The sequence below is a fragment of the Schistocerca serialis genome, chromosome 1, assembly GCF_023864345.2.
Source record: "Schistocerca serialis cubense isolate TAMUIC-IGC-003099 chromosome 1, iqSchSeri2.2, whole genome shotgun sequence".
Taxonomy (NCBI): Eukaryota; Metazoa; Arthropoda; class Insecta; order Orthoptera; family Acrididae; genus Schistocerca; species Schistocerca serialis.
In genome coordinates, this window is record NC_064638.1 from 439,898,576 (window position 1) to 439,913,389 (window position 14,814).

The window sequence follows — 14,814 nt, forward strand, 5'->3', positions numbered from 1 at the left end:
TGCATGATGAGCAAGTTTGTTACCGACGTCCGTAACGAGGTCCATCTTTACAACCACGACACCATGCAGCGTGGTATAGATGGGCCGAACAACATGCCGAATGGACCGCTCAGGATTGGCATCACGTTCTCTTCACCGATGAGTGTCGCATATGCCTTCAACCAGACAATCGTCGGAGACGTGTCAGGGAGCAACCCCGTCAGGCTGAACGCTTTAGAGTTTAGACAGAACGTCCAGCGAGTGCAGCAAGGTGGAGGTTCCTGCTGTTTTGGGGTGGCATTACGTGCGGCCGACGTACGCCGCTGGTGTCCATGGGAAGTGCAGTATTTGCAGTACGATACGTACGTTGGCGACGCATTCGTCTTCATGGACGACAGTTCGCGCCCCCATCGTGCAAATCTTGTGAACGACTTCCTTCAGGATAACGAAATAGCTCGACTAGAGTGGCCAGCATGTTCTCCAGACCCCATCGAACATGCCTGGGATAGACTGAAAAGGGCTGTTTATGGACGACGTGATCCACCATTCACTCTGAGGGATCTACGCTGAACCACCATTGAGGAGTGGGACAATCTGGACCAACAGTGTCTTGATGAACTTGTGGACAGTATACCACGACGAATACAGTCGAGCATCAATCTAAGAGGACGTGCTACTGGGTATTAGAGGCAGCTGTGTGTACAGCAATCTGGACCACCACCTCTGAAGGTCTCGCTGTATAGAGGTACAACATGCAATGTGTGGGGTTCATGAGCAATAAAAAGGGTGGAAATAATGCTTATGTTGATCTCTATTCCAATTTTCTGTACAGGTTCCGGAACTCTCAGAACCGAGGTGATGCAAAACTTTCTTTGATGTGTGTACTTTCTTCGCCGCACACGGCGGTCCCTCCACTGCAGAATGGAAACCGGAGTGTTTGCGAGCTTAATACAAAGGCTGAAGTCCTCGCTAATGCTTTTGAAGAAAATTTTACGCCGATGGAAGATGCAGTGGAAACTGCCCGTGATGCAATTGTCGCTGATAGACTTTCACGCTACATTGAGAGGGAGGATGAATACGACTCTACTGATGTCACATCGGTTGATGAAGTTTCGCTGATCTTGCGTAGGCTAAACACTAATAAAGCGGAAAGCCCTGACGACATATCCAACGCCTCCGGCAGCCACTGCTCACTTGGTAGCCACCTTCAATGAGATCTTCCGCACTGGTTACCTCCCACTGACTTGGAGACTCGCCAAGGTAGTTCCACCCCGAAGATGGTGAGAGAACTTCTTCTTGCACAAAGTTACCGCCCCATTAGGCTACTGCCGGCCCTCACCAATGTTTCCGAGCGTGTCTACCGCAAGTGATTACAATACCATGTTGCCACAGAAGATCTGCTGCCTGAGGAGCGTTTCAGGTTCCACCGAAGCCACTCGGCAGAACATCAACTTCTGCGACTGGATGAAGACGCCTTCATGCGATGGAACGCCACTAGTACTTCGGTGCGATGTTCTCAGATGTTTCGCGAGCGTTTGAAAGCTTGCAGCACACCAGCCTCCTGTTCAAACTACTCGAGCAGAGACTGCTGGCTCATGCCTAGACTCAGGACCATCCATGTAAGGGCGGAGTCTGGACTGTGCACAGTTCGTTACCTGGGAGCAGGCGTTCCACAGCACCCGGTTTAAGGCCGCCTCTGTGCACGCCTTATACGACAAACACGCCCTAGATTGACAGTGTCCAGCTAGCTCTCTCCGGTGACGATACGGTATTGTACAGCAAGAGCATGAACGCCGATACCCTCCACCGACGGCCGGCCGGAGTGGCCGAGCGGTTAAAGGCGCTACAGTCTGGAACCGCACGACCGCTACGGTCGCAGGTTCGAATCCTGCCTCGGGCATGGATGTGTGTGATGTCCTTAGGTTAGTTAGGTTTAAGTAGTTCTAAGTTCTAGGGGACTTATGACCACAGCAGTTGAGTCCCATAGTGCTCAGAGCCATTTGAACCTCCACCGACGACTGCATATCGCCACCGACACGCTCGCAGGGTGTACCGCCAAGTGACGCCTCAGTTTCAACGGCGCGAAGACACAATTCGTGCAATTCTAGAAGATCTGCCGCCTGTCAACGTCGGCGGCGGCCCTGCCCCCTGGGGGCCATCGGCGTGCTGCCTCTGCTTCACACTGGATCATCGCTTGCCTGGAACCAGCACATCCAAGCTACGAAACCGTTTACGCAAGCTCTATCCCGACTTCCACATCTCCTCCACACCTCGACGTTACATTGTACGAGGCCCTGCTCCACTCTGTCATCGAGGAGGCTGCTGTCGTCTGCGGGAAAGCAATTGAAGAACATGTGAAGAAGCTCCAGCATCTGCAGATTCGCTCTCTCTGCCTGGCTCTACACTTTATCCATTGTTGTTAATTACAAACAGTTTGGATCAATATTTTTTTTTTAACTGGTAAAACTTGATCAGATAGTGCGAACTTTGGCTGCAGGCCGTACATTATAATTCTGGTCTGCTAATTGGTTTCCGGGTTTCAAAATTTTGAGTAATGGAATAACACTCGATGTTCAGCTTACACTACTGGCCGTTAAAATTGCTACACCGTGAAGATGACGTGCTTCAGACGCGAAATTTAACCGACAGGAAGAAGATGCTGTGATATGCAAATGATTAGCTTTTCAAAGCATTCACACGAGACTGGCGCCGTTGGCGACACCTACAACGAGCTGACATGAGGAAATTTTCTAACCGATTTCTCATACGCAAACAGCAGTTGACCACGTTTCCTGGTGAAACGTTGTTGTGATACCTCGTGTAAGGAGGAGAAACGCGTACCATCACGTTTCCGACTTTGATAAAGGTCTGATTGTAGCTTAACGCTGTTCCGGTTTATCGTATAGCGACATTGCTGCTCGCGTTGGTCGAGATCCAATGGCTGTTAGCAGAATATGGAATCGGTGGGTTCAGGAGGGTAATACGGAACGCCGTGCTGGATCCCAACAGCCTCGTATCACTAGCAGTCGAGATGACAGGCATCTTATGCGCATGGCTGTAACGGATCGTGCAGCCACGTCTCGATCCCTGAGTCAACAGATGGGGACGTTTGCAAGACAACAATCATCTGCACGAACAGTTCGACTACGGATGCAGCAGCATGGACTATCAGCTCGGGGACCATGGCTGCTGTTACCCTTGACGCTGCATCACTGACAGGAGCGCCTGCGATGGTGTACTCAACGATGAACCTGGGTGCACGAATGGCAAAACGTCATTTTTTCGGATGAATCCAGGTTCTGTTTACAGCATCTTGATGGTCGCATCCGTGTTTGGCGACATCGTGGTTAACGCACATTGGAAGCGTGTATTCGTCATCGCCATACTGGCGTATCACCCGGCGTGATGGTATGGGGTGCCATTGGTTACACGTCTCGGTCACCTCTTGTTCGCATTGACAGCACTTTGAACAGTGGACGTTACATTTCAGATGTGTTACAACCCGTGGCTCTACCCTTCATTTGATACCTGCGAAACCCTACATTTCAGCAGGATAATGCACGACCGCATGTTGCAGGTCCTGTACGGGCCTTTCTGGATACAGAAAATGTTCGACTGCTACCCTGGTCAGCACATTCTCCAGATCTCTCACCAATTGAAAACGTCTGGACAATGGTGACCGAGCAACTGGCTCTTCGCAATACGCCAGTCACTACTCTTGATGAACTGTGGTATCGTGTTGAAGCTGCATGGGCAGCTGTACCTCTACACGCCATCCAAGCTCTGTCTGACTCAATGCCCAGGCGTATCAAGGCCGTTATTACGGCAAGAGGTGGTTGTTCTGGGTACTGATTTCCCAGGATCCATGCACACAAATCGCGTGGAAATGTAATCACATGTCAGTTCTAGTATAATATATTCGTTCAATGAATACCTGTTTATCATCTGCATTTCTTCTTGGTGTAGCAATTTTAATGGCCAGTAGCGTAGATAACTGAATTTTGACTTAATGCCCAAAGAGTTTTCTTATTGCAAGTCTGGAACAGATATGTAGAGTTCTTTCACAAAAACAAATTTTTTTAGTGACTATTTAAATTCTTAACTGTTTCAAGTCCCTTCTTAAGACACCTTTGAAAATTTTTGTAACTGTTTAAATTGTTAACTGTTTGAAGACTAAAGCCGTGTCACGGTATGTATTTGAAAATACATGGGTCTCACTCAAACCTCCGAATAATATCGAGTCTATATCGAATTTCTTGCCAAGTTCTTTGTAACATTTCCTCTGTTATTGTTGCAATCGCATTAGTGATACGATGTCGCAAGGTAGTAATATCGTCCACTTTGGTGGACTTTGGACGAATCCTTACATGAAGAAATCAAGCGGCGTAATGTCTGGTGAACGGGGTGGCCATTTAATGGGTCCTCCGCGTCCGATCCAACGATTGGGAAATTTCCTATCCAGGAACTTGCTAACAGCCGTCTTGTTGAGAAACGATGTTGGGTTGCAAGTTTTGCATCTGAGGTTACACAAACTGCTCCAACATGTCCAAATACACTGACCCATTCACTGTTTCTTCCCCAAAGAAGAACGGTGCAACGATTCTAAATGGTTCAAATGGCTCTGAGCACTATGCGACTTAACTTCTGAGGTCATCAGTTGCCTATAATTTAGAACTAATTAAATCTAACTAACCTAAGGACACCACACGTATCCATGCCCGATGCAGGATTCGAACCTGCGACCGTAGCGGTCGCTCGGTTCCAGACTGTAGCGCCTAGAACCACACGGCCACTCCGGCCGGCTGCAACGATCCATTGGTGCGTTAGCTCGCACCAGACGTTTAATTTAGTGCTATCACGAACATCTTCAGTGACAACTTCAGGATTTTGCTAGTCCCAGATCCAAACATTATGCCTATTAACTCTTCCTGATAGTTGAAAGGTTGCTTCATCTGAGAATAAACATCTTTCCAGGAAACTGGCATCCATATCAATACGCTGCAGCATATCCGCAGCAAATTGTTGTCAGCATGGTTTGTCGTTTGGCATCAGATTGTAACATCTCCGTTTATTTATCCCGACCTGATCTGATCGAATAGCAGCCCAATAACTATTATTAATGTGATCGTGTACCTAATGGGGCTGGCAATCGGAATTGACTACTACGGAAGTTGTTACTTTCCAGTTCGTCCTTCTCAATACTGTAATAATGAAATGTCTGGTAACAAGAAAAACACCAACACAGTTTCACTAATTACGAACCTATATTCGTCTCAAAAACACAAAAAGGAGGAGACAGCCACTGCCTTCGTCATACATATCTAATTACGGCTAATCTCAGCACAGGCTTCTTCATTTTCCATTATCATCACACGCTAATCCATTACTGCATCCAACACTGCATTCCAACACTGCAATCCAAGGTGATGCCAGCGCGGTAGACGCGAAACCAAATATCGGCCCTAGAAATGTCACTGATCACTTTCGTAATAATACTTCTTCACTTTCCCAGTACTATTCTAGTACAAAGGGGTCTAACCACGGCGATGGCTACTCCCTTCACCGTTAAAGCGTTACATTTCAACAACTCCTCCACACACCTCTACCCGCAACATGGCACTGGCTCAACTCCACACTCGCTCTCACAACACGACACAATCGATTGTTTGCCCTATCGACCTGTGCCGAGTGCAAATTTATAGTAAGGGCCTACGGACCCCTTACATCCCCGCCCTCGAAAACTTCTTTGGAGCCTCTGGCGTAAAAGAATCGGCAAGGAAATTAGATATCATTACACCTGAACAAAACACACAGGGTAAATAATTAATGAAATTACAATTCACCAAATAACCCCTCGACTCCGGTAGTGGGCTGCCTCCACAATAATATTCTACAAAGGTTATTACATCTCACCAACATGGCATTGTCCAAATCACAATTTTTTATCAAGCAGCAATAATCCTCTATAGTCCATATTGAATGTAACACACAACGTCAATCTATCTTAATTAACATAGCATGGTAAATATTTTTATAAACTTATCTTACATTCAATTACCAAAAATCTTCACTTTCAAAGGTTGTACGAGTCATTAACTACATATTTGTTATAACTTGCTACAGCAAAGACAAGAAAACAAACTAGTTGAATGCCAGCTACCCCTTTGGTATGCCGTCTTTTCAGCGGGGTTCCTGCTGTCCATACTACTATCACACTAACTTATAACTCACTTGGCCAACACACATAAAAGTTAAGGAAGAAATTCACAGCTTATTCATTTGAGTTTTTAGCACAAGCAAAATAGAATACCAAAACTAAATATGGCATTTACTCCTTGACTTATGCAATTATTTTACAATCCCCCATACCTCTACAGATTCCATAATATTAAATGATCCATTATACCACTAAGTACGTCTTACATAACTATTTGCAACACTGTAACTAATGCGGTCACCCAATGAAAAATTTTAAACTACTGATCATTTCATTTTGCCAAACATTACTGCCATATGTGAATTGTTATCAAGAAAGCTTAGATGAGAGGTATAATATTTCCTGTTATACTGACATCAATCCAAATCTTCTATATGGATACTTATTATTCATTACACAGTGCCAGAAATCTGCTTCTAAAGCTTGATGTAAGTACAACCATACTTGACTTTGATAGCTAATTGGATACATGAATTACTCATTACTCATGAGTTACACTTTCTGTTTTATTCAGCATACTTCACATAAACATGTATACCTACAAATAACTTGCAAACAGATGTTGCTCACGTGCTAAATGACATACTTCAATACTTCAAACATCTCATACTCCATACATTTCATTACACATAACTCCCTCAACTTAACAGCAACTTCAACTGCAAATAAATATATATCTTCAACCCACATCAATCCTCCATATACTTCAATACTTCAAACATCTCATACTCAATACACTTCATTACATATAACTCCCTCAACTTAACAGCAACTTCAACTGCAAATAAATATACATCTTCAAACTACATCAACCCTCCATATTCACTGCAATAACTACATAAAAATACTACTCCAGGCTCCTTGGCCTCTCCGTTCATAATATTTCACATCATTTATTCGAACAACTATCTCCTCATGTATTTGTTTCTTTATATGTTCATCTTAATTATAAGCTGATACATTACTTCAATTTTCTTACAATTCCTTGACCTTTTCATGCCTCATAAAACAACTCTATAAGATTACACAAACTCTTGTTTGACCAATTAGCCTCCCACAACATTTTATAAACATTAGCTTTCTGATCTGGTTCTCATTTTATTATTTCTGGCACTAATAATTTTGCAATATACTGACACTAAACTGAGCTTTGACTTATTGATTCTCTGACATCTCACACTCTACATCAACAGCAACTACTTATCCTTATTTTAAGTCAACTATAAATTTACTACATGGTTCCTGACTGAATTACTTGGATGACCACTACCAATCCTAACTACTACACTAACTTTCTTAACCTAAGGATAGAGAAAGATGGTAGAGGAGTGAAACTTGAAATAAGAATAAAGTCTCACCCAGCTGGGAGTGTACCAGTCGCCACTTGGTATACCAGCAAAAGAGTTGCTAGCTCCCTACACCTAACTTTCTTCAATTCGTACCTCTTGATCCCTTTGTCTATCATCTCTTCTCTCATAATTCCTGTCATTATCATCATCATCTCTCCCATGATTGTGGTGAAACTGTCGATCATTGCCATGGTTCCTACGTCCATTACCTCCACCTCTACCTCTGTAATTTGGTGGGCCATTAATCTGACTTTGATGGTAATTATTTCTTCCTTGGTTCTGATCATGTATCTGATTGTTTTCCTGTGCACGAATAGTTTCTAATTGCTCCAATACTTCCATTAAAGTATCTTTATCTTTAATCAGGCTTCCTGATAAGTTTTCTTGCATTCTCCAACTCAATCTTCTTTTTATCGCTGATATCATTATGTCATCACTCAGGGGTTGTTCCAAGGTCTCGTTCAATTCCCACAAATGTTCGGCAAACTCTCTCAACGTTCCTCTCCATGTATTAAGTGACTTGCCGTGTAGTAGGTCCTCAAGTGCTGCACACTGATGACTTTTGGACCAGTATTTCTTCAAGAATTCCCCTTCAAACTGATCATAACTAGTAGTCCCTTCCTTCTGCCTGACTCCCCAAGTGAAGGCCTCACCTTCCATCCTATCTATTGCAAATTGAATCTTATCTGCGTCTTTGAAATGTGCTGGGAAAACTCCTTTTAACCATTTCATAAATATCATTGGGTGCAACCCACCTTTCGGTTTAAATTTCTGCCCTGTATTATTTTGGATGTACCGATTATCACTGCTCATCAAGGTAACGACTCTACCTTCCCCAATGGTTAAAGTGGCATTGCTAATTCGTTTATCAATTTCTTCTGTCTACATCTACATCTACATCTATACTCCGCGAGCCACCTTACGGTGTGTGGCGGAGGGTACTTATTGTACCACTATCTGATCCCCCCTTCCCTGTTCCATTCACGAATTGTGCGTGGGAAGAACGACTGCTTGTAAGTCTCCGTATTTGCTCTAATTTCTCGGATCTTTTCGTTGTGATCATTACGCGAGATATATGTGGGCGGTAGTAATATGTTGCCCATCTCTTCCCGGAATGTGCTCTCTCGTAATTTCGATAATAAACCTCTCCGTATTGCGTAACGCCTTTCTTGAAGTGTCCGCCACTGGAGCTTGTTCAGCATCTCCGTAACGCTCTCGCGCTGACTAAATGTCCCCATGACGAATCGCGCTGCTTTTCGCTGGATCATGTCTATCTCTTCTATTAATCCAACCTGGTAAGGGTCCCATACTGATGAGCAATACTCAAGAATCGGACGAACAAGCGTTTTGTAAGCTACTTCTTTCGTCGATGAGTCACATTTTCTTAGAATTCTTCCTATGAATCTCAACCTGGCTCCTGCTTTTCCCGCTATTTGTTTTATGTGATCATTCCACTTCAGATCGCTCCGGATAGTAACTCCTAAGTATTTTACGGTCGTTACCGCTTCCAATGATTTACCACCTATGGCATAATCGTACTGGAATGGATTTCTGCCCCTATGTATGCGCATTATATTACATTTATCTACGTTTAGGGAAAGCTGCCAGCTGTCGCACCATGCATTAATCCTCTGCAGGTCCTCCTGGAGTACGTACGAGTCTTCTGATGTTGCTACTTTCTTGTAGACAACCGTGTCATCTGCAAATAGCCTCACGGAGCTACCGATGTTGTCAACTAAGTCATTTATGTATATTGTAAACAATAAAGGTCCTATCACGCTTCCCTGCGGTACTCCCGAAATTACCTCTACATCTGCAGATTTTGAACCGTTAAGAATGACATGTTGTGTTCTTTCTTCTAGGAAATCCTGAATCCAATCACAAACCTGGTCCGATATTCCGTAAGCTCGTATTTTTTTTCACTAAACGTAAGTGCGGAACCGTATCAAATGCCTTCCTGAAGTCCAGGAATACGGCATCAATCTGCTCGCCAGTGTCTACGGCACTGTGAATTTCTTGGGCAAATAGGGCGAGCTGAGTTTCACATGATCTCTGTTTGCGGAATCCATGTTGGTTATGATGAAGGAGATTTGTATTATCTAAGAACGTCATAATACGAGAACACAAAACATGTTCCATTATTCTACAACAGATTGACGTAAGCGAAATAGGCCTATAATTATTCGCATCTGATTTATGACCCTTCTTGAAAATGGGAACGACCTGCGCTTTCTTCCAGTCGCTAGGTACTTTACGTTCTTCCAGCGATCTACGATAAATTGCTGATAGAAAGGGGGCAAGTTCTTTAGCATAATCACTGTAGAATCTTAAGGGTATCTCGTCTGGTCCGGATGCTTTTCCGCTACTAAGTGATAGCAGTTGTTTTTCAATTCCGATATCGTTTATTTCAATATTTTCCATTTTGGCGTCCGTGCGACGGCTGAAGTCAGGGACCGTATTACGATTTTCCGCAGTGAAACAGTTTCGGAACACTGAATTCAGTATTTCTGCCTTTCTTCGGTCGTCCTCTGTTTCGGTGCCATCGTGGTCAACGAGTGACTGAATAGGGGATTTAGATCCGCTTACCGATTTTACATATGACCAAAACTTTTTAGGGTTCTTGTTTAGATTGTTTGCCAATGTTTTATGTTCGAATTCGTTGAATGCTTCTCTCATTGCTCTCTTTACGCTCTTTTTCGCTTCGTTCAGCTTTTCCTTATCAGCTATGATTCGACTACTCTTAAACCTATGATGAAGCTTTCTTTGTTTCCGTAGTACCTTTCGTACATGATTGTTATACCACGGTCTTGCTCTCCAATTGTCACACTCTCTGTTGTAATTGCCTGACCTCCATTGCAACCCTCTTGTTATGCTCTTCTCGTTGCATGGCTATAGCATTTCTCAGATTGACAGCCATTTGGTTTTGCCTATCTCCTATCCCTTTAACCGCATCATTGCATTGTTCCTGCATCTGTGTCACCTGAGCGATTCGATGATTGCAATTTGTTTCCACTTCGGTGATCCTTTCTCCCAATTCGGCTTTAGTTTCTTCAATATCGTCTTCTATCTTTTTTGTTAACTTTTCTTCCATCTTCTCTACGTCTCCCTGGACTTGGTCTATGCTCTTCTGTAGCTTACTCTCTTTCTCATTGATGTCCATCTTCAGTCGTTCTTGTAACTCCTGCATTTCCTTCTTCAGAGTATATTCTATCTTCATTTGCGATGTTTTGATCTCTTGTGCTAGAGTTTCCTTAAATGACTTTTCTAAGCTTTCTTTGGTTTCTTGTAAATCTTCCTTAAATGGTTTTCTAGTTTCTTGTAAACCTTTCTCTAATGTTGCCTTGATTTCCTTTAGCCAGTCTGCTAACATCGACCGTATATCTGCACCCTCTGAAACTGGCTTATCTCTTGTTGTTTGTCCCGGTGTCTCGGGGTAACTAGTTGAATGTGCTAATGGGATTTCTAATGACAATCCATAATCACTGATTCCTGAATCATCTCTGTCTTCCTGTCCTATCCCTTTCCTTTCAACTACTGCCTCACAAACCTGCTTATCTTCAGTAGACATGTTTGGTTTATTTTTAATGCACAGGCAAGTAATATAAAATAACCTCTAGTAACCCAAAACACTCCTAATTACCGCTAAACTAATCAAACAGTAACTGTAGTATCTTCAGTTAATCCCAAAATTGATACAATATGTATGAGTACTGAACGTAACGACTCTCAAAACCTAATAATTTCAAATATCAATTTTCACATACACAGTTTATGTAAAATGTTTTAAATAAGACAAATCACACCATTCATTAAATCTATAAATGTAAAATCTCCAAAAACAATGAGCATATCTGTATAACCACCATTTAGACAGTGCAGCATGCATCAGTAAGTATGCTATATTTCAGAGTATGTTTCGCAAACTTTTCGGAAATTACTGTAATTGGGCACTTCTCCTAAGGTGAAACACAGTTTAAAACTGTTTATTTATCGTGAAGACAGTATACTGCAATTTAATGTTATGCTAACCAGTTGTCTTCACTCACCAACTGACTTTACCACGAGTCGCGATGTTTTGACGTTTGAAGTAGGCGTGGCGCTGTACTGCCGCCGGAGCTGCGTGAAGTCGCGCTGAAGATCTGTGGCGAGTCGTTGTAGTTCTCAGTCGGCCGCTCCGTGGCGCTGCAGGCGGGCGTAGTTTGTAGTTCGGCCGCTAGATGCCGGGTTGGCGCTCGGTGTCTCGAAGTCGCGCTGATCGCTGTCAGTGTAGTGCATCTGCGTCTAACCTACTCCTTGCACAGGTAGTTGGGATGACGTGTGAAATCACCTCACGGATCGAAGCTCTTTGGCGCAGCTGCTGCACGGGTCTGTGTGACGTCATTCAACAATTGCGTCGCCACATAAATTGTCGCCTGCATAACAGTTTATGGGTCCACATGAATTTGCTCGATTTTCATTATTCGAAAAAAATTCCGATCATAACATTACTGCTAAACACTTCTTTAAAGCTTTCGTGACGAATTCTTGGCTCGTTTTGTTGTGGTAATGTTCACACGTGTCTTTCTTTAGTGTTCACTTTTCACAGTTTTTCGTGCGGATCTACGCGTTTGCACATTATAACACAGTTTATCGACACTATTACTCTTATCTAATATGGCGAGAAAAACAGTTTCTTCACAATCGAAAGATGCTATTACTTCGTATTGTTCAAGATGCACTTTTTCTTGTCGCGATTTTAAAGTTTATACTCTGTCTTCATCCGAAATTGAAAAATATTTTCTCGCGTTAAGCAAAATTACCTATTATTCTTTACGATTCGTCCGAAGATTGCACTTGTCCTTTCATGGTAAGCCAAGGTGTAACACCTCCGTTTATTTATCCCGACCTGATCTGATCGAATAGCAGCCCAATAATTATTATTAATGTGACCGTGTACCTAATGGGGCTGGCAATCGGAATTGACTGCTACGGAAGTTGTTACTTTCCAGTTCGTCCTTCTCAATACTGTAATAATGAAACAAGAAAACCACCAACACAGTTTCACTAATTACGAACCTATATTCGTCTCAAAAACACAAAAAGGAGGAGACAGCCACTGCCTTCGTCATACATATCTAATTACGGCTAATCTCAGCACAGGCTTCTTCATTTTCCATTATCGTCATACGCTAATCCATCACTGCATCCAACACTGCATTCCAACACTGCAATCCAAGGTGATGCCGGCGCGGTAGACGCAAAACCAAATATCGGCCCTAGAAATGTCACTGATCACTTTCGTAATAATACTTCTTCACTTTCCCAGTATTATTCTAGTACAAAGGGGTCTAACCACGGCGATGGCGACTCCCTTCATCGTTAAAGCCTTACATTTCAACATCTCCTCCACACACCTCTACCCGCAACATGGCACTGGCTCAACTCCACACTCGCTCTCGCAACACGACACAATCGATTGTTCGCCCTATCGACCTGTGCCGAGTGCAAATTTATAGTAAGGGCCTACGGACCCCTTACAAGATGTTGCATAATTTGCACTTTCTAAACACACATACGAAGACGCTGGTGAACTACACGATGCAATGTTGATCGAGGTACATCGAGGTGCCTAGATGATTGACGAATTGACTTACATGGGCTTTTGAGAAACGTCTGTCTGATGTTCTCCCCTGTCTCTTCTGAATCTCCGTAACGTGCACCGACAGACTGTTTCAGAACATTTCCTTATGCTAGAAACTTCCTGTACCATTCGTTAATTGTATTCACATCAGGTGGATCTCATTCATGCACACGACGATAATTTCTTTGCACAGTAATCGACGATTTTGTTTCTGCAAACCACACTATTGCTTGCGCGAGCGGCTGTGGAGTCGCCATTTTCACTTCATGCGAGCATGCTGCACTCTAGCGACTATACTTGGCACTTCTGACGTGGGAGTATAAATTTTTTGAGATGTTCTATAATGTGGTGCATTTTTCACTGTCGTATCTACTGTGGTTTTTCTCTCCTGGGTCCTTAAAATCAGGGAGGTTTGAGTGGGACACCCTGTATTAATGGTCCAATGGAATTTATTGTTCATATACCAACATGAACCATGGACCTTGCCATTGGTGGGGAGGCTTGCGTGCCTCAGCGATACAGATAGCCGTACCGTAGGTGCAACCACAACGGAGGGGTATCTGTTGAGAGGCCAGACAAACGTGTGGTTCCTGAAGAGGGGCAGCAGCCTTTTCAGTAGTTGCAAGGGCAACAGTCTGGATGATTGACTGATCTGGCCTTGTAACAATAACCAATACGGCCTTGCTGTGCTGGTACTGCGGACGGCTGAAAGCAAGGGGAAACTACAGCCGTAATTTTTCCCGAGGGCATGCAGCTTTACTGTATGATTACATGATGATGGCGTCCTCTTGGGTAAAATATTCCAGAGGTAAAATAGTCCCCCATTCGGATCTCCGGGCGGGGACTACTCAAGAGGATGTCGTTATCAGGAGAAAGAAAACTGGCGTTCTACGGATCGGAGCGTGGAATGTCAGATCCCTTAATCGGGCAGGTAGGTTAGAAAATTTAAAAAGGGAAATGGATAGGTTGAAGTTAGATATAGTGGGAATTAGTGAAGTTCGGTGGCAGGAGGAACAAGACTTCTGGTCAGGTGACTTCAGGGTTATAAACACAAAATCAAATAGGGGTAATGCAGGAGTAGGTTTAATAATGAATAGGAAAATAGGAATGCGGGTAAGCTACTACAAACAGCATAGTGAACGCATTATTGTGGCCAAGATAGATACGAAGCCCACACCTACTACAGTACTACAAGTTTATATGCCAACTAGCTCTGCAGATGACGAAGAAATTGAAGAAATGTATGATGAAATAAAAGAAATTATTCAGATTGTGAAGGGAGACGAAAATTTAATAGTCATGGGTGACTGGAATTCGAGTGTAGGAAAAGGGAGAGAAGGAAACATAGTAGGTGAATATGGATTGGGGGACAGAAATGAAAGAGGAAGCCGCCTCGTAGAATTTTGCACAGAGCACAACATAATCATAACTAACACTTGGTTTAAGAATCATGAAAGAAGGTTGTATACATGGAAGAACCCTGGAGATACTAAAAGGTATCAGATAGATTATATAATGGTAAGACAGAGATTTAGGAACCAGGTTTTAAATTGTAAGACATTTCCAGGGGCAGATGTGGACTCTGACCACAATCTATTGGTTATGACCTGTAGATTAAAACTGAAGAAACTGCAAAAAGGTGGGAATTT